General features: G+C 49.6%; 1 protein-coding gene across 2 annotated transcripts in view; it reads right to left on the bottom strand.

The window, feature by feature from the left end:
• Positions 1–21,077, bottom strand: part of PTP4A3 (protein tyrosine phosphatase 4A3) — a 224,017-nt gene extending 202,940 nt beyond the window's left edge. For both annotated transcript variants that reach the window (XM_033933157.1, XM_033933158.1), the window contains exon 1: positions 20,862–21,077. The gene's annotated coding sequence lies outside the window, so the exon portion shown is untranslated. The remainder of the gene's footprint in view (positions 1–20,861) is intronic.
• Between the last annotated feature and the right edge of the window lie 408 nt (positions 21,078–21,485).

The following is a 21,485-nucleotide window of genomic DNA, read 5'->3' as shown; positions in this document are numbered from 1 at the left end:
GGTCGTGGCCCAGGTCCATATTCGGAGGGCCTCCTGACAGAGGAGGGGGATCCGGTGCCGCCTTGCTTGTTTATGTAGTACATGGCGACTTGATTGTCTGTGCACAGGAGAAGAACCTGAGGGTAGAGAAGGTGCTGGAAGGCCTTGAGAGCATAGAACATGGCTCTGAGTTCCAGGAAATTGATGTGATGTTGACGCTCCTGAGGGGTCCAGAGTCCCTGGGTACGTAGATCTCCCAGGTGAGCTCCCCACGCATAGGGGGAGGCATCCGTGGTTATGATCATGGAGTGAGGGGGTAGATGAAAGAGTAGACCCCTGGAAAGATTTGAGGAGTTCAACCACCAGTGAAGAGATTGCTGAAGAGACCATGTCACAGAGATGGGATAAGAAAGAAGATCCGTGGTCTGTGACCATTGGTTGGCAAGAGTCCATTGAGGTGTCCTGAGGTGGAGTCGCGCCAGAGGAAGCACATGGACCGTAGAGGAACCGATCCGTCCAGTCGAGCAGGAATGCATCCGGGGCCAGACGATGAGGAGAGAAGAGTCTGGAACAGAACTGGGGCAGCTGATGGTTGTGAGGAGCTGCAAAGAGGTCCACCTGAGGAGTGCCCCAGAGAGCAAAGATGGAGTGGAGTGTGGGAGGATCCAGGGTCCACTCGTGAGGTAGAAGGATGCGGCTGAGATTGTCGGCCAGGGAGTTCTGTTCGCCCTGGATATAGACAGCCTTGAGGAAGAGACTGTGGGCCGTGGCCCAGGTCCAGATGCGGATGGCCTCCTGACAGAGGAGGGGAGATCCGGTGCCGCCTTGCTTGTTTATGTAGTACATGGCGACTTGGTTGTCTGTGCACAGGAGAAGAACCTGAGGGTAGAGAAGGTGCTGGAAGGCCTTGAGAGCATAGAACATGGCCCTGAGTTCGAGGAAGTTGTTGAAAAACATGCGACTTCTTCGCTCCGCGGAAACGAAGAAACTGGGGACCACGCACTCCTCCGTCGGGCGGGAAGGCACTCGCGCATGCGCGGTGCGGCCAACTAGAACTTTCTAGTTAAAAATGTCCGTACCGGGGCTCCGTCGGTGACGTCACCCATACGTTAAGAATATGCTGCCTGCTTGTCCTGGGATAACACCTTTATCTGCCATCATATTACTATGTAACACATCAATACACCAAAACAAAAGAAAATCTGCAACAAAGAATTGAAAAGGAACAGCTAAGAGTCTATTCCACAGGTGTCAAAGTCCCTCCTCGAGGGCCGCAATCCAGTCAGGTTTTCAGGATTTCCCCAATGAATATGCATGAGATCTATTTGCATGCACTGCTTTCATTGTATGCTAATAGATCTCATGCATATTCATTGGGGAAATCCTAAAAACCCGACTAGATTGTGGCCCTCGAGGAGGGACTTTGACACCCCTGGTCTATTCAGTCCTCAAAGGTGCGGGCAAACACAGTCTTTAACCCCTTCTTTCACTGCAACATCAGCTGGCTGCAAGGTAGGCGTAATCGAGTGCATGGACGTGCTGGATGGAAAAAGAGGCACATGCGCATATTAAGGACGCGTGTACGTTAAAAGCATATTTAGGCAAGCCTTAAAAAATGTGAAGGCAACTCTACAAGTGGGGTGCATCCTTTTGGGCATGCCTATTCTTAAAAAGCATCCGGGTGCCCAGATTCAGTTACAGAACGCTAGTTTAAGTCAGCATTGACATGGCCAAAATTTGCATGCCCAGCATTACACCAACCATAGAGCTGGTGTGACAGGGATCCGGCTAGGCCTAATAAAGCCAAGGGAAAAGCTCCTGTAAGTATCACTAAAGTTCCAGTGACTAAGTGGAAGAAACATCCTGGGTATAGTGGAAATCCTGTGCACAATGTCAAGAGTGAGCCTGCCCCTTTAAAAGTTCACAGAGCTCAGGCAGGAACTAGAAGGACAGGGCTCTTTAAGAGTTTAGCTGACTCTGCTGGTAGGGGGCGTGGTTGCTGGCCAAGTCTCCCTTTTTCTGAGCTTCCCTTGTCAGAAGGAGGAGAGAGGCAGCTGGGACTGGAAGCTGAGGAAAAGCTGAGAAGGAAGTCAGCTAGAGCAGCTAACTTATGGCCAGCACAGGAAGGTTCTCACCAGGATTGGGAAATGGAAAATCCTGAAGCACAGTCCGAGGTTTGTGATAGGGACTGGCTGGAGAACGTTATGCCTCAGGGGGAAGAGCACCCCATGGAATGGGAGTAGGTTTGGAAAGCCTGAATTTTCTTTTCCTTTATGAAAGGTTTTTCCTTTTTGGAGTTTTTGTGTTTTGAAAGTATTTTTATACACTGTTTTGAACCTGTGCTGGAAGCTGCAGAATTTACCTTGAGCTTAGATAATTGGAAAGAGTGGCAACACCTGTAGGAGAACCGGCCTCTCTGCTCCTGCTATTAGGGGGAGCTGCTGTTCAAGGTTACTCCAAACCAGCTTTAGAGCTAGTACTGGTAAAAGCCTTATATCCTAAACTATTATCAGAGGCATGAACTGTTCTATCTTACCTTGAAGGTGGCATATAGGATGAATTGGATTTTGTGTTATTATTGTTTTGAACTTATTTCTGAAAGCACAGCCGGTGCTGGGATTGGAACTTGCATGTATGAGAAAAGAAGCAGCAGAGAAAACTGGAATGTTTGGTTTTTTTATTGATGCCAAATTTTGACCTTTTTGTTTGGAACTTTCATTGATGTTCAATAAAAGTGTAATATTTGGACAAACCAGGCCATTTTGGTGTGCAATTTATGGGAGACACCAGGCAAGCTGTGTTCCACCACCTTTACGCTCGCGCCAAGACTAGGATTCTGCGGAGCTACTAGGCCTCGCCAGGATCCCGGTCCCACACTGGCCATGCGTAAATTTACAGCATTCTATAAGTTGCACGCAGAAGTAGAAGACACGCCCACTTCCTGCCCATGCTCCACCCATATTTATGCCCCTCCTCCTTGCAGTTACATACTGCAGAACAGGTGTCTCCAAAGTCCCTCCTCGAGGGCCGAATCCAGTCAGGTTTTCGGGATTTCCCGAATGAATATGCACTGAAAGCAGTACATGCAAGCAGACCTCATGCATATTCATTGGGGAAATCCCGAAAACCTGACTGGATTCGGCCCTCGAGGAGGGACGTTGGCTGTAGAATATCGCTTTGGGTGCTTTCTAGGAAATTCTATACTTAAAAGACTTTCTAACAAGATGACACCAAACTACATAGCATCAAAACTACAAACCTATGTCCCCCAACTGATCACTGGGTTCTCAAACAGAAAAACAGCTGATCCTGCCACCTGGCCGCTCGCTCACATCTGAGACAGCCTGAAGTCGCTCTTATTCTCATTACTTACCCAGATTATGGCACGTCATCCCCTCCCCCCATCCAATAAATCACTGGTCCCCCAACCCTGTCCTGGAGGACCACCAGGCCAATCGGGTTTTCAGGCTAGCCCTAATGAATACGCATGGGACAGATTTGCAAGCCTGACGCTTGCATGATATGCAAATCTCTCTCATGCATATTCATTAGGGCTAGCCTGAAAACCCGACCGGCTTGGTGGTCCTCCAGGACAGGGTTGGGAACCACTGCATTAGATCACTAGACAAGTCTTTGGAGCATCAGGAAAGCCGTGAAAACCTCTCTCTTTACAAACCCAGCTCCGTTATCAACCCGCGTCTACACCCCGGACAGATGGATCTCAAAGGCACTGCCTAATACACCAAGCGACTTCTGTAAACTCGCAGGGCACCACAAATACAACCTCAATTACCACCACATTCTCCGACAACAAAGATACACCCATCGCTAGGAAAACTATGTAACCTCCATGTTATACCTACACTGTAAACGCTGCAATTTTATCCACCCTATGCCTACTAAGTCTGTATGTTCTGTCTTTACTGTAAATGCTGTAACCTAAACCCCCTTGTCTATACTGTAAATGCTGTAAAGTCTGCATTTCTCACTAAAGTTTGTCCTGGAGGCCGCTTTACCGCAAAGATGTGCCGAGACTTGAATCAGTCCAGCGAATGGCCACCCGGATGGTCTCGGGACTCAAGGATCTCCCGTATGAGGAACGGCTGAAAAGATTGCAGCTGTACTTACTCGAGGAACGCAGAGAGAGGGGAAGACATGATCGAGACGTTCAAATATCTCACGGGCCGTATCGAGGTGGAAGAGGATATCTTCTTTTTCAAAGGCCCCACGGCAACAAGAGGGCACCCGTGGAAAATCAGGGGCGGGAAACACCAGGAAATACTTCTTCACCGAAAGGGTGGTCGATCGCTGGAATAATCTTCCATCACAGGTAACTGAGGCCAGCAGTGTGCCTGATTTTAAGACAAAATGGGATCGTCATGTGGGATCTCTTCACAGAGAAAGGTAGGGGAGGGTAATGGGGTGGGCAGACTTGATGGGCCGTGGCCCTTGTCTGCCGTCTGTTTCTATGTTACCCAAACTATGAATGTACTCCTGCAACCCATTCTGGGCTCCTTTGGGAGGATGTGTTAAATAAATATAACAGGATGGTTACATACATGACAGGTTCCACAGGCCTGTTCAACCATACACAGAGCAGCACTGGAGGCCCTGTACCTCCACCAGAAGCAGAGTTAGAGTCACTGAACACAAGCACCTCTGCTGGAAAGGAACCATTAAAACAACACAGGATCTGTTCACCAGATCTAGGATCACACTGGTAGAAAATCCATAAGAACATAAGCCCATAAGAATAGCCAATGGTCCAGCTAGCAGAATAGCCCATCTTCGCGGTGGCCAATCCAGGTCACTAGCACCCGGCAAAAACCCAAACAGTAGCAATACTCCATGCTACTGATCCAGGGCAAGCAGTGGCTACCTCCATGTCTGTCTCAATAAGAAACTATGAACTTTTCCTCCAGGAACTTGTCCAAACCTTTCTCAAAACCAGCTACGTTAACCTCCTCTTACTATAACCTCTGGCAATGCATTCCAGATTTAGTCTCCGAGTGAAAAAAAATATTTCCTCCTATTGGTTTTAAAACTATGGGGTCCTTTTATCAAGCCGCACTAGCGGGGTTAGTGCGTCGGACATTTCATAACGCACTAACCCCCGCGGCCGGCTAAAAAACTAACGCACGTCAAACCCCTACCGCAGCTTGATAAAAGGACCCCTATATTCCTGTAACTTCATCGAGTGTCCCCTAGTCTTTGTAATTTTTGACAGACCAAAAGAAAATTGATCTACTTTTTTCCACGTTCTATACCACTCAGGATTTTGTAGACTTAGATCTTATCCTCTCTCAGCCGTTTTTTTTCCAAGCTGAAGAGCCCCTAACCTTTTAGTCTTTTCTCATATGAGAGGAGTTCCAAAAACTTACATAAACGGGCTGCAACAAGGCTCACTATTGCAACTTAGGTTTCAGGAAAAAAAAAAAAAAAAGACGCTCCAAAGAAACAAAAAATTTTCTGTCTCTAGAAATAGCACTCACAGTGTTATTATATTTAAGAAGTTGGAGGGAGGGGCGAGGAGAGGATACTACCTTTACAGAACTGTTTTTCAATTGAAACCTTGTCCTGGTTTGCCACAGCCACCTCTGACCTCACTACACAAGCCTACAACTTAAGGAGTATAAACTTCAAGGAGATCTGGGGCTCCTCTTGTCAGCAGCTCTGCTCTCGAAACCTTCCGCTTCAGTCCGCTGTCTGGATATTAGAGAATGACACAGGGACAAATTATCCCCTATCCCTGCAGGAACTCAATTTTCCTCTCCCGTCCCTGCGAGTTTTGTCACTGTTCCTGCAAGCTCTGCTTTAACCGCACAAGCCTCGAACACTTATGATTTTAGTGTTTGAGGCTTGTGCAGATGAGGACAGAGCTTAGGCATTGGTGGAATGAGGCATTATGACATCACAATCTGAGCTCTAGAATATTGCTACTTATGAATTTAAAGGGTCTGAGGTTTGTGCAGATGAGGACGGAGCTTAGGCATTGGTGGAATGAGGCATTATGACATCACAATCTCAGCTCTAGAATGTTGCTACTTAGGAATTTAAAGGGTCTGAGGTTTGTGCAGATGAGGACGGAGCTTAGGCATTGGTGGAATGAGGCATTATGACATCACAATCTCAGCTCTAGAATGTTGCTACTTAGGATTTTAAAGTGTTTGAGGCTTGTGCAGATGAGGACGGAGCTTAGGCATTGGTGGAATGAGGCATTATGACATCACAATCTCAGCTCTAGAATGTTGCTACTTAGGATTTTAAAGTGTTTGAGGCTTGTGCAGATGAGGATGGAGCTTTCAGGAATGGGGCAGGGACAGGAAAAGAACTTGCCGGGATGGGAAAATGAGTTCCTACGGAAAAATTTGTCCCGTGTCATTCTCTACTGGATATCTAACAAACTCTCCATCCTCTCAGCTGCAGGTCAGGTTATAGTAAAACTCACTAAGCTCAAAGGAAAAAAAAAAAAAAGGGGGGGGAGGAGATCACCCATCCAGGAGGGAGGGGAGGAAGCTCAGGGCTGCCTAGAGAACCCCACAGCTCTGCTGCTCCTTCTCCACATTTTGCACCTCTCTCTCTGTAAATGGAGCAAAATCACTGCATTTGCATGCCACCAGCATCAAAGACGCAGAAAATCATACCTGGGAGACCTGGAAGCTGGCCAGGGCCAGTTCCCCTCCTCCAGCGCCTTTGAGAAAGTGGCTCTGGTGAAAGATGCGCTACAGGCTTTTGCCTGTTTTGTCTCTCTGGGAAAATGCCCGGCACCTCTGGCCCTTTATCTCCCGGTGCCCCCAGCTGTCATTAGATCCACCCCGAAATCAGTAAATCAGGGCCCCGGGCTGCCACACACGGGCAGTAAGTCACTGCTAAATGACATGGGATCCTGGTCAGATTCAATACGCGATATTCCACCCTGGGACAGAAAACACTGCCTGCGCCAGGTCAACAATTTTGCTCTGTTCCTTGCCATGTGGCCAAATACGGTCTGTATTAGGTTTCTGGGAGGCAGCTTTTAATAACCCAGGCACAGGAGAGGTACAAACAATTCCGACAGCTCCCAGACGAGAAAAAAAACAAACAAACCCAAAAACGTGGCTAAATCTGCCCCCAATCATTGCAAGCCTGTATTTTTTTACGGTTACCCTGATGACTCAGAAATCAGTTCTCCCTATTTAATAAACATATACACTCCTCCCTCCGTATTCGCTGTGATAGGGGATTAAGAGACCCGCGAATACAGAAAAACCGCCAATAACTTTTTCACATGTTTTCTATTAAAAGCCATCGTGAATATGGCGAAACCGCGAATAGCACGGTGGGAGACCTGGCCTGTTCCTGAAGGAGAGGCAAAACACGGTGAAAAAAGTGCCGGGAATCTGCGATTTTCTCTGTAAACGCCGGGAATCAGCGATTTCTCTATGCAAGCTGATGTAATTTTTTTTTTTTTGGGGGGGGGGGGGAAGGAGCCAGCAATCTAAAAACCGCAAATAATCGAAACCGTGATTGCTGAAACCGCAAATATGGAGGGAGAAGTGCACACACATGCATTACAATGCTGGCACTCCACCCAGTGCAACGTTATAGGAAGCAACGAGAAGAGTTTCTCACTGGTGTCCCTTCACTTTGATAGGCAAACCCTTACCTGCCTGCAACAAAGAGGGAGAGAAAAGGCAGGGTGAGCACCCATGTATCCATCTCCATAAGTAGGTCTAAGATCTCAATGGGATCGGGGGGTCTTCTTTTCCCAGGGATATCCCCTACCCCTCAGCCCTCCTCCAATGATTCTCACATCAAAGTTCTTTCCTGCCCGGGAGGGAGCTGCAGCCCCAGTTTGGGATGCATAAAGGGACGCAAAGCTCTCTGGCGCCCTCACCAGCTGATAGCAAAAACAAGCTTCTGGATCTGCATTTCTAATATTAACACAAATAAGATCGGATCATAGATGCCCCTAAGTGGGGAGAAAAGATTATATCCTTCCCCCCACCTACTTCCCTCATTTTTAATGACATATTTTTTCTAATAAATTTGGACGATTATATTTTTTGGGGTTCCTATTTATCTTAAGTCTTTACTCGCCACCCCCCACCAAACAAATTTAAAATTTGGCGTCTAATTTTTGATGCTCAAATGGAAGTTAGCAGTAATTAAGCACCAAAATTTGCACTGGTTACCAGTCGCCTTCCGAGTACAGTATAAAGCAGTGATGATTTGGCATCAGTTCTTGTATGGAAACATTCCAGAATTGTTTAAAAATAATATACTTAGGGCTCCTTTTACTAAGCCGCGTTAGCGTTTTTAGCGCTTGCTAAACCTGCGCTACGTGGCTAGAACTAACGCCAGCTCAATGCTGGCATTAGCGTCTAGCGCGCCCGTGCATTGTAGCGTGCGCTATTCCATGCGTTAAAGCCCTAACGCAGCTTAGTAAAAGAAGCCCGTAGTTACACACTAAAAAGATCATTGCGCGCAGAGAATCTAGCTTTACTGAGGACGACTGCGAATCCAAGGCTTGTCGAGACCGGTAAAAGGACTTTTTTTGTTGCGCAGGAGTTAAGTTATGGAACTCCCTGGTGGGTCAGATACGAAACCGACGTGAAAAGGGCATATTTAGAAAATTACTTAAGACCCAGTTATTTGTACACTTCCCCCTCCGTATTCGCGGTGGTTAGGGGCAGAGTCGGCCCGCGAATAATATTCGCGCCGGTTCTGCCCCAAACCCCCGCTTCCCACGGCTATTTTTAGCCCTGTGAGCCCCCCCCCCCCAATAAGCCTTACCTGGTGGTCTAGCACAGGGATGTCCAACCTGCGGCCCCATAAAGCACAGTTACTTACCGTAACAGGTGTTATCCAGGGACAGCAGGCAGATATTCTTAACGTATGGGTGACGTCACCGACGGAGCCCCGGTACGGACACTTTTAACTAGAAAGTTCTAGTTGACCGCACCGCGCATGCGCGGGTGCCTTCCCGCTCGACGGAGGAGAGTGTGGTCCCCAGTTAAGATAAGCCAGCTAAGAAGCCAACCCGGGGAGGATGGCGGGTCGTAAGAATATCTGCCTGCTGTCCCTGGATAACACCTGTTACGGTAAGTAACTGTGCTTTATCCCAGAACAAGCAGGCAGCATATTCTTAACGTATGGGTGACCTCCAAGCTAACAGAGAGGGAGGAGGGATGGTTGGCCATTAGGAAAATAAATTTTGTAACACAGATTGGCTGAAGTGTCCATCCTGTCTGGAGAAGGTATCCAGACAGTAGTGAGTAGTGAACGTGTGAACTGAGGACCAAGTGGCAGCCTTGCAGATTTCCTCGATGGGCGTGGAACGGAGGAAAGCCACAGAAGCAGCCATAGCTCTGACCCTGTGGGCCGTGACAGCACCTTCCAGTGGGAGACCGGCCCGAGCATAACAGAACGCAATGCAGGCAGCAAGCCAGTTGGAAAGCGTTCGTTTAGAGACAGGGCGACCTAGACGGTTAGGATCGAAGGACAGAAAGAGCTGAGGTGAAGAGCGGTGAGCCCTGGTACGGTCAAGGTAGTATGCAAGGGCACACTTACAGTCCAGCGTGTGCAACGCCTGTTCCCCAGGATGAGAATGGGGCTTAGGGAAAAAGACAGGCAACACAATGGACTGGTTGAGGTGGAAGTCCGAGACCACCTTGGGAAGGAATTTAGGATGGGTACGCAGAACCACCTTGCCATGGTGAAAAACAGTGAAAGGAGGGTCGGCAACCAGTGCATGCATCTCACTAACCCTCCTGGCAGAGGTGATGGCAATGAGGAAAAGCACCTTCCATGTTAGAAGTTTGAGCGAAGTTGTGGCAAGAGGCTCAAAAGGAGGTTTCATGAGAGCTGATAAAACCACATTCAGGTCCCAGACGACAGGAGGAGGCTTCAGAGGTGGTTTGACATTGAAGGGGCCTCTCATGAACCGGGAAACCAAAGGATGAGCCGTAAGCGGTTTTCCGAGGATAGGCTCATGAAACGCAGTGATGGCACTGAGGTGGACTCTGATTGAGGTAGACTTGAGGCCAGCGTCGGAGAGAGAGAGCAAATAGTCCAATACAGTTTCCACCGCCAATGAGGTGGGATAGTGATGACGCAGGAGACACCAAGAGGAGAACCGGGTCCACTTCTGATGGTAACATTGGAGGGTGGCCGGTTTCCTGGAGGCATCCAAAATGCGACGGACAGGCTGAGACAGATTCTCTGCAGAGGTCAGCCCGAGAGAAACCAAGCTGTCAGGTGGAGCGAAGACAGATTGGGATGTAGTAGAGACTGATGCTGCTGCGTAAGTAGAGTAGGAAACACAGGAAGAGGAATGGGCTCCCTGGAGCTGAGCTGAAGCAGGAGGGAGAACCACTGTTGGCGAGGCCACCGAGGGGCGATGAGAATCATGGTGGCCCTGTCCCTGCGGAGTTTGGATAACGTCCGCAACATCAGAGGTAGAGGAGGAAAGGCATAGAGGAACCGATCCGTCCAGTCGAGCAGGAATGCGTCTGGGGTCAGACGATGAGGAGAGAAGAGTCTGGAACAGAACTGGGGCAGCTAATGATTGTGAAGAGCTGCAAAGAGGTCCACCTGTGGAGTGCCCCAGCGAGCAAAGATGGAGTGGAGTGTTGGAGGGTCCAGAGTCCACTCGTGGGGTTGAAGGATGCGGCTGAGATTGTTGGCCAGGGAGTTCTGTTCGCCCTGGATGTATACAGCCTTGAGGAAGAGACTGTGGGTCGTGGCCCAGGTCCATATTCGGAGGGCCTCCTGACAGAGGAGGGGGGATCCGGTGCCGCCTTGCTTGTTTATGTAGTACATGGCGACTTGATTGTCTGTGCACAGGAGAAGAACCTGAGGGTAGAGAAGGTGCTGGAAGGCCTTGAGAGCATAGAACATGGCTCTGAGTTCCAGGAAATTGATGTGATGTTGACGCTCCTGAGGGGTCCAGAGTCCCTGGGTGCGTAGATCTCCCAGGTGAGCTCCCCACGCATAGGGGGAGGCAACCGTGGTTATGATCATGGAGTGAGGGGGTAGATGAAAGAGTAGACCCCTGGAAAGATTTGAGGAGTTCAACCACCAGTGAAGAGATTGCTGAAGAGACGATGTCACAGAGATGGGATGAGAAAGAAGATCCGTGGTCTGTGACCATTGGTTGGCAAGAGTCCATTGAGGTGTCCTGAGGTGGAGTCGTGCCAGAGGAAGCACATGGACCGTCGAGGCCATGTGGCCCAGGAGGACCATCATCTGCCGAGCTGGGACGGAGTGATGAAGGAGCACCTGACGACAGAGATGGAGCAGGGTCCGTTGTCGGTCGGCGGGAAGAAACGTCCTCATCAGAGTGGTGTCCAGAACTGCTCCAATGAATTGAAGTCGCTGTGTGGGAAGTAGGTGCGACTTGGGGTAGTTGATCTCGAACCCCAGTAAATGGAGGAGCGAGATGGTGTGATGAGTGGCTTGTAGCACAAGCGGAGATGTAGGCGCTTTCACCAACCAATCGTCCAAGTAGGGGAACACCTGGAAGTCGTGAGACCTGAGGAAGGCCGCCACCACAATAAGGCACTTGGTGAACACCCTGGGTGATAATGCGAGGCCAAAGGGTAGCACTTTGTACTGATAGTGACGGTGCTGTATCTGAAACCGTAGGTAGCGACGTGAAGTCGGATTGATTGGGATGTGAGTGTAGGCCTCTTTGAGGTCCAGGGAACATAGCCAGTCGTGTTGAGAGAGAAGAGGGTAAAGCGTGGCAAGGGAGAGCATTCTGAACTTCACCTTGACCAGACACTTGTTGAGGTCCCTGAGATCGAGGATGGGACGAAGGTCTCCTGTCTTTTTGGGAACCAGGAAGTAGCGGGAGTAGAATCCCTGACCCCTTTGGTCCGGAGGCACCTCTTCGATGGCATTGAGAAGAAGGAGGGATTGGACCTCCCTCAGGAGGAGGGGGGTTTGGGAGGAGTGTGAAGCAGACTCTACGGGAGGATTGTCTGGTGGAAGAGTCTGGAAGTTGAGAGAGTAGCCATGGCGAATGATGTTGAGGACCCATTGGTCTGATGTGATGACCTCCCAACGGCTGAGGAAGAGTTGGAGGCGACCTCCGATAGGCTGAGGAAGAGGCAATGATGGTGGGAGACTGGCTATGCCCTGGAGGAAAAAGTCAAAAGGGCTGAGAAGGTTTTGACGGAGGAAGAGGCTTGGCAGGTTGGTGAGACTGTGAGCGAGCCTGAGTTTGATGCTGTTGACGAGGTCGGCGAGGCTGCTGTTGAGGCGGGATGAGAGGTCTGGCCGAGAACCTGCGTTGGTAGGAAGACTGCTGTCTGTAGGGGCGAGCAGGCGGGGTCTTCTTTTTAGGCTTCACCAGGGTGTCCCACCTGGTCTCGTGAGCCGAGAGTTTTTGGGTTGTTGAGTCCAGGGACTCCCCGAAGAGTTCATCACCAAGACAAGGTGCATTAGCCAGGCGGTCTTGGTGGTTAATGTCGAGGTCAGAAACTCTCAACCAGGCCAGACGCTACATGGCAACAGCCATGGCAGACGCTCGAGAGGTCAGCTCAAACGAGTCATAAATGGAGCGCACCATGAATTTCCGGAGTTGGAGCAGACTGGAAATTTGTTGTTGAAAAAGAGGCACCTTACGTTCAGGGATGTATTTTTGTAAGGCGGAGAGTTGTTGCACCAGATGCTTCATGTAGAAGGAGAAGTGAAAGGTGTAATTATTTGCCCTGTTGGCCAGCATTGCATTCTGGAAAAGGCGCTTGCCAAACTTATCCATAGTTTTTCCCTCTCTGCCAGGAGGGGTGGAGGCATAGACACTGGAGCCCTGAGTTTTCTTTAAGGTGGACTCCACCAGGAGAGATTCATGGGGCAATTGAGGCTTGTCAAACCCTGGGATGGGAATGACCCGATACAAGCTATCCAATTTGCGAGGGGCCCCCGGGACAGTGAGGGGGTTCTCCCAGTTCTTATAAAAAGTTTCCCGTAGGATGTCATGTACGGGTAACTTGAGGAATTCCTTAGGAGGTTGCTCAAAGTCTAAGGCATCGAGAAAGGCCTGTGACTTTTTAGAGTCGGACTCTAAGGGAATGGAAAGAGAAGCAGACATCTCCCTAAGGAATTTGGTGAACGAGGACTGTTCAGGTTTTGAGACGGTATCAGTCACTGAAGGTTCCTCGTCCGTGGAGGAAGCGTCTTCCTCGGTACCGTGTGGGGATTCTTCCCATAAGTCTGGGTCCCTGATGTCGGGGTGCGCACGGCGGGACATCGGTGTGGAGGGCTCGGCATGGCGGGTTTTGGAGAGAGACTTGCCAGAGCGGACCGAGGCGGTACCGGGTGAGGAAGACCGGTGCCGTACCTGGTACCGAGGAGGATCGGCATCAGAGCGGGTCTGTACCGTAGGTTGGGAAAGATGTGGCTCAGCCGAGAGGACCGGCATGGAAGTGTTGAGCGGTACCAAGGGGGTCGACACCGATGGAACGGTGCGAGGCTCGGACCAGTCCCGTACCGGAAGGTGCGGTGCCAGCAACACCAGCAACAGTTGTTGGAGCTGTTGTTGCAGCTGCTCCTGTAACTGTGTTTGGAGTATGGCCGCGATGCGGTCGTCCAGGGGAGGCACCGGTACCGCTTTTTTCTTCTTCGGTACCATAGGTGCCGCTCTACGCTCCGACGATGAGGAGGCCGATGACGAGGCACTCACCGATATCGGAGCGGAGCGTTTGCGGGGTCGATGCGGTGCCGGGGTTGCCGGTGTCGCAACCGTGGCAGGAGGGCGCTCAAGGGAAGTGGAAGGCTTCTTAGTCGGCTTACCTGGGGCCAGCGACCCCGAAGAAGGATCCGGTGGAGTCGAAGTAGTCGGTGTCGACTTTTGCGGTGCCGTCAATGTCGCGGCAAATTCCATGGCAGATCCGGTACCGAATAGAATATTTTGCTGGATCTGCCTATTTTTTAAGGTGCGCTTTTTAAGTGTAGCACAGCGGGTGCAGGTGTCCGCCCGATGCTCTGGACCCAAGCACTGCAGGCACCAATTGTGCGGGTCGGTAAGAGAGATCGGGCGTGCACACCGCTGGCACTTCTTAAAGCCCGGTTGAGGGGGCATAAAGGGAAACACGGCCTCCGCAAAATCAAAGTCGGAGGCTTGTATGGTGGCAACAGGCCCCACCGGGGCCGGCCTGAAAAATAAAGAAAATCCGACAATTTTTTTTTTGAAAATAAAAAGGAAAGTAACCCAAAGGGAAAAAAAGAGAAAAACAACGAAAAATTACGCGAGCGGGAAGGCAGGAATTGATTTTTCAACGGCCGTTGAAAACACATGCGTCTTCTTCGCTCCGCGGAAACGAAGAAACTGGGGACCACGCTCTCCTCCGTCGAGCGGGAAGGCACCCGCGCATGCGCGGTGCGGTCAACTAGAACTTTCTAGTTAAAAGTGTCCGTACCGGGGCTCCGTCGGTGACATCACCCATACGTTAAGAATATGCTGCCTGCTTGTCCTGGGATAAAGTATTTTGTGCGGCCCCAGTCGAGGGCGATGCTGACCCTGGGTGTTTACCATCTTGCCAGCTCCCTCCTCTGTCTTGCTGTAGCGTTTGCACGTTTGTGCGGCCACAGAAACATTTTTTCCAGCCAATGCGGCCCAGGGAAGCCAAAAGGTTGGACACCCCTGGTCTAGCGGGTTTTCAGGCAGGAGCAATCTTCCCCCGCTCCTGCCCCGTGCAGATCGCTCACAGGAAATGGCTGCCTTGAGCTCCCGTAGTCTCTCGAGCCATTTCCTGTGAGCGATCTGCACGGGGCAGGAGCGGGGGAAGATCGCTCCTGCCTGAAAACCCGCTAGACCACCAGGTAAGGTTTAAGGGGGGGGGGGGGCTTTCAGGGCTTAAAAATAGCCCGAAAAAAGAAAAAGGAATTTTAGGTTTAAAATCGCGAATAAGTGAATCCGTAGATATGGAAACCGCAAATACGGAGGGGGAAGTGTAGATGCCTTTCTCTAGCCAATAATTTTCCTCTCCGGAAGAGTTGATGGACTATTCATGAGCTTTACTAGTCAAGTTACGGTATTATTTTGTAATCATGATTTCTGAGGATGATTTCTAAGTTTATTTTATCCTGTTTTTGTTTTAAAATTATGTATACCGTAAATTATGTAAACCGTTTACTTCTAAACAGTACAGAAATTTTTTAAATGAATAAAAATGGAGCAGTGGGGGGGAGGAGAATGGCAGTCGCACGCCTAAGTCCACTGTAGAGTTGGAAGCAATTTTAAATGGAGTTAGTAAAAATGTACCGACTCCAGCTTCAAAACAGAGGCATAGCTCGGGGGGGGGGGGCAGGCCTGCCCTCACACACACTTTGGGCTCAGGGCCCTCCCTAAACTGCAGTACTCTGAATGGCCAACGGGGATGCCCAAGCCCCACCAGCTGGAGAGCTCCGCAGCCCAAACCTCCCCCAGGGCGAGAAGTCGGCAGTGTGCTTTCCAGCTGCTGACACGGATGCTCCTCGTGCATGCCAAGTTTACACGCATGAACCGAGCATGCACGAAGAGCGGTGGTGTCGGTGGCCGGAAAGCACATTGTCAACTTTTTGGGGGGAGGGACCGGGGAGGTACGGGCTAGGGAGCTCTTCAACTGGTAGCAAAGGTTACATTTTTAACGAGGTGGGGGGAGAAGAGCAGAGAACGTGGGACAGGTACGTGGGATCTTTATTAGGGAGCGAAGGAGATAGTGGATGCTACGGAAGGGGCACACTGAGTCGGGGACACAATTCATTTGTAAGATTCTGGAGCAGAGTATAATTTAACTACTTGATCGGCCAGCCAGGTCTGTATGTATATATATATATTATATATATATATATATATACATTTTATATATATATTTTATATATATTTTTATTTTATATTTTATTTTTTATTTTATATTATATATATTTTATTTTATATTTATTTTATTTTATATATATATTTTATATATATATATATATATATATATATAAAATCGGAGGTATGTATGTGTGTATGTATGTGTGTATGTGCCGCGATCACGCAAAAACGGCTTGACCGATTTGAACGAAACTTGGTATGCAGATCCCTCACTACCTGGGATGATATGTTTTGGGGGTCTCGCGTCCCACCTGCACACGTGGGCGGAGCTACAAACAGAAAATCATATTTCACCCATTCATGTCAATGGAAAAAATGTAAAAAGCTGCCATTCTCACAGTAATTCAAAAACGGCTTGACCGATTTGAACGAAACTTGGTATGCAGATCCCTCACTACCTGGGGTGATATGTTCTGGGGGTCTCGCGGCCCACCTGCACACATGGGCGGAGCTACAAACAGAAAATCAGATTTCACCCATTCATGTCAATGGAAAAAATGTAAAAAGCTGCCATTCTCACTGTAATTCAAAAACGGCTTGACCGATTTGAACAACCACGGGAAACCATTTTCATGTCATTCTTTAAGGAGAGAGGGAAGAATCAGAGTATGAATGGCCACAACCACTGACCCTCAAGCTTTGCTTTGAAGAATGCTGGTGTAGAAGGACTGAGGTTGAGATAGACACTGAAGAATGACAGTCTCTGGTATCCAGAGCAGATATTGTGATGTCATAATGCCTCATTCCACCAGTGCCTAAGAGCCAATCACATCAGTGATGTCACAATGGCTTCATTATCCTTGGCTCACATAAGAATCAGAGTATGAATGGCCACAACCACTGACCCGCAAGCTTTGCTTTGAAGAATGCTGATGTAGAAGGACCGAGGTTGAAACAGACACTAGAAAACGACATGGGATTATTTCCTACGGTTATCCACGGGGACAGGAACGGTGATGAATTTTGTCACCGTGTCATTCTCTACACGTGACATCATCATAGCGACAACACGCACTTCCGGGTGCTTCAAGCTGCGGTCACTATGATATACTGAAATTTAGCCCATTTGAAAGACACATTTAAGCGCAATGATCGAGAACACGAGTTCGTGTCCTGGTGGGCTTGACCCCATACCATGGTCTCTAACATTCACAGTTTTCTTTGAGCACTTTCAAGGATTGGTATAACGTGTCTCTAGAGAGCTACTGAAAGTAGGAAGTTTGGCCGACAGCATTGTTTTCAACAGAACTTAAAAACGTGCAACAACCCTACCTATGAGAAAGCAACACTGCAAATATTCCTCTGGGTCCTAAGAATGTCAACACTGTTCCTACTGGAATAGAGAATGACGGGGGACATATTTTTCCCCGTCCCCAAGGCACCTCATTTTCCCGCCCCCATGAGTTCTTTTCCTGTTCCTGTCCCTGCCCCATTCCTGCAAGCTCCGTCCTCACCTGCACAAGCCGGTTCATAGACAACGGCGTGAAAGACAAAAGCGCGCACCGACAATTGAGCGCAGCGCGGAGGCGTGCGCCGCACAAAATTACAGTTTTTAGGGGCTCCGACGGGGGTTCTTGTTGGGGAACCCCCCCAGTTTATTTAATAGACATCGCGCCGGCGTTATGGAGGGTTGTAACCCTCCACATTTTACTGTAAACTGAACTTTTTCCCTAAAAACAGGGAAAAAGTTAAGTTTTCAGTAAAATGTGGGGGGTTACAACCCCCCACGCCCCCCCCCACAACGCGGCGTGATGTCTATTAAGTAAAGTGGAGGGGTTCCCCCCCACGCCCCCCCGTCGGAGCCCTAAAAACAGTAATTTAGAACGGCGCACACCTCCGCGCTGCGCTCAATTGTCTGGGCGCGCCTTTGTCGCGGCGCGCTTTTGACCTGACACCGCACAAGCCTGAAGCACTTTAAAATCAGAAATGTTTGAGGTTTGCGCGGTTAAGGCTGAGCTTACAGGAACGGGGCAGGGACCGCGACAAAACTTGCGGGGACGGTACAGGGGAAATTGAGTTCCTGTGGGGACAGGGACAAATATGTCTCCGTGTCATTCTCTATACTGGAATTTTTTATTCTATGCTTCTTCGAAAGCATATTCACCTTGTATTGTATTGCAAATTAATAAAATTTTGAACTTAAAAAAAAAAAACAAAAATAAAAACCTGGATCTACAGGACTAATACAGACAGCATAACCTAGCAAAATCGAGCGATGGTGCGTCCACATCTGGAATACTGCGTTCAGTATTGGTCGCCGCACCTCAAGAAGGACATGGCGGTACTTGAGAGAGTCCAAAGGAGAGCAACGAAACTGGTAAAAGGGCTGGAACACTGCCCATACGCCGAGAGGTTGGATAGGCTGGGGCTCTTCTCTCTGGAAAAAGGAGCTCAGGGGAGATATGATAGAGACCTTCAAGATCATGAGGGGCATAGAGAGGGTGGATAGGGACAGATTCTTCAGACTGAAGGGGACAACAAGTACGAGGGGGCATTCGGAGAAACTGAAGGGAGATAGGTTCAAAACAAATGCAAGGAAGTTTTTTTTCACCCAAAGGGTCGTGGACACTTGGAATGCGCTACCGGAGGAAGTGATCAGGCAGAGTACGGTACAGGGATTCAAACAGGGATTGGACGGATACTGAGGGAGGAGCTGGGATGTAACACAAGTATAGAAAGCTAACCAGGTAATAAGTATAGAAACCCAACCAGGTCGTGCATGTGCAAGACCGGAGGGTTAGGACTTCGATGGGAAGATAGGACTTCAATGAGAAACCAAGGTGGCAAGGGAGCCCCTTCTGGTGATTCAGACAGGTCGTGACCTGTTTGGGCCGCCGCAGGAGCGGACTGCCGGGCAGGATGGACCTGTGGTCTGACCCGGCGGAGGCACTGCTTATGTTCTTAAAATCCTTCAGCTGTCACACAAGCAGAACACAAACAGTTCCCCACCTGATACAGAACAAGAACTTCTGAAGAAGAAACAGTAACCTGTCGTCAAAGCCTGAAATGACAACACCAAAAGCTAGACTGTTAGCAGTGGGGGAAAAAAAAAAAGAGACCCCACCCCCCAAATGCTATGTGCGATTTGTTCCTTGAGGAATCTGCTAATTCAGCTGTCAGAACAGGCTGCCAGAGTCAGTAAGTCATGCTCCGTCTCTAGCGGTATTCAAATCCAAGCTAAGAACCCAATTTTTTTTTTAAGCCGCTTTCAACTTCCTAACTCTCTCTCGCTTTACCCATTGTATCATTCCTTCTGCCCGAACCTCCCCAACTCCGAGATGTCCAGTCTGTCTGTCCAAATTAGATTGTAAGCTCTTCTGAGCAGGGACCTTCTATTGAATGCTAGATGTACAACGCTGCGTACGCCTTTCAGCAGTATAGAAATGTAGTAGCAGCAGAAGGAAAGAAAAAAAAATGTTGGAAAATCTGAAATATGCTCTGTAGTTAGAAGATAACGGAGATAAAACAAAGGTCAACAGTAAGAAAAAACAAAACCTACCATGAAAACTGCTTAATAAAAACCACAAGGAAGATAACAAGGCTGTTGCTAAGGGCGATTTATATGCTTTTCTCTATTTCTGTTTAAATAACCCAAAATGTTCCCTGGGTCCCAGGAGCCACACAAGCGAGACCCCACCGCCTCTGTGCATAGCAGGATGGCGACACGCGACAGGAATGTATGTCCCACTCAGCTACTGAGGTCTGTTCAAACTCACCCACACAGAAAATCAACCACACGCAGAGCAGCGCTGGGGGGACCCCCGTGCCTCCCGTCTCCACCAGAAGCAAGAGCTGGGATTGTGGCAGAACAAAAGCAGCTCATCTGGACAGGAACTGTTCAAACAACACACAGAAACTGTTCACCAGATCTACGGTCACACGGGGAAAGAATTCCTCAAATTCAGCCCTGAGCGAGGCCGACACAGAGCGTGCTCTATTGGAGTTTGGACTTAAAGGAAACATAAACTGCATTCCAAAAGATTAAAAAAAAAAAAAAAATTTAAGTACAGTATCAGGAAATAACTTGCAAGGTGAGAAAGTGATACCTTAACAGCGCCTTTTCCCCCTCCCCCCCCCCAGTTGCAATACTACTTCTGGTTTTCCCCGGCCACCTGTCACCTCACAAACCTAAAACTTCGCAAAGATGAAAGGCTCCTTTCACTAAGGTGCGCTAACGTTTTTAACGCGCGCTGCAACCCCTGCGCTAAACGGAAAAAAAAACTAACGCCAGCTCTAGGGAGGCGTTAGCGTTTAGCGCGCGCTAAAAGCACTAGCGCACCTTAGTAAAAGGAGCCCCCCAAGAGTGCAAAAACTTCAAGAGAATCGGAGGCGGCTTCTCTTGGCAGCAGCTCTGCCTGCGAAACTTGTTGCTCTTTGCCCTTCAGCCTACAGTCTGCATGACTGACAGGAGCCGCCCCCCCCCCCCAAACACACAATGCCCCTCCATCCTCTCAGCGAGCTTCACTGTAACCTGAACTGCAGCTAAGTCCAATGCATAAAAAGGGGATGGAGGGGGGGAGGGGAGGAAGCTCAGGGCTGCCTGGAGACCCCCCCCCCGCCCCCCCCTCTGTTTCTCTTAACGAATGGAGCAAAATCACTGCATTTGAACGCCACCAGCATCAAACAGGCAGAAAACCATACCTGGGCCAGAGCCAGTTCCCCTCCCCCACCGCCTGGTGCCAGATGTGCTGGAGAAAAGGCTCGGCACATCTGGCCCTTGATCTCCCGGCGCCCCAGCCTAACAAGTCTCGGCTTTAGCTGTCATTAGACCCACCCCGCAATCAGGGCCCCGGGGCAGTCACTCCCCGCTAAACGGCCCCGGGATCCCGGTCAGATCTTGCTCCGATCGGTGCCATGTGGCCAAATACGGTCTGCAGGAGCTTTCGGGGAGGCGGCTTTTAATAACCCCCAGGCGGGGGGGCAGCAGCTAAGAACGGCTCTGACAGCTGCCAGGCGAGAAGAACAGCAAAAAAAAGCAGCAGCAATTCTGCCCCCGATGCCTCCAAAGCGACAATGAAGAGCAGAAAGAAATGCATACTTGCATGCGTCTACCGGTGCAACGGTCTCGGCGGACGCCCCAGGAGCCCCGCGCCGCCTGCAGACTCCGGCACTGCTGCTGCTGCCTGAGCCAGGGAAAGAGACGGCGCTGGCGTTCTACAGCTCGCGCGTGTGGCTCCAGCGCGCGGCGGCGAGGAGAGAGAGAGCGCGAGAGCGATTCGGAGGGGGCGGAGCTTCGAGTTCCCAGGGCTATCCCTGCCCCTCCCCCTTCCTGCACTGATTCACTGAACTTTATTGGCAGGACAACGGGGGCGTGGGCTGCCAAAGGGATGAATCTAAAGGCAGGGAGGGGGTGGGGAGTTCTCAAACTCAAACCCTCTGCAGGGCCACATTTTGGATTTGGAGGTGAAAAACTGGGTGACTGTCTTATTGAAGGAATGACGACTTTGCAGGAGGTAACTACCTCCAAATCCAAAACGTGGATTAGCTGAAATTAGCAGAAGCAATTAACTAGAGTTTATAAATCTTTCCTTAATTGCTTCTGATAATTTCAGCTCTACACAGCTGAAAGGAGTGCAGCATGCAGAATGTGAAAAACTATCAAAGTATCAATTGCAAGAGACAAGATTTTGAACCAACTATTTTGAGGCCCTCGGTATTATAA

The sequence above is a fragment of the Geotrypetes seraphini genome, chromosome 2 (assembly GCF_902459505.1).
Source record: "Geotrypetes seraphini chromosome 2, aGeoSer1.1, whole genome shotgun sequence".
Lineage (NCBI taxonomy): Eukaryota > Metazoa > Chordata > Amphibia > Gymnophiona > Dermophiidae > Geotrypetes > Geotrypetes seraphini.
The sequence above is the reverse complement of the archived record's forward strand: the minus strand, read 5'-3'. Positions and strand labels throughout refer to the sequence as shown.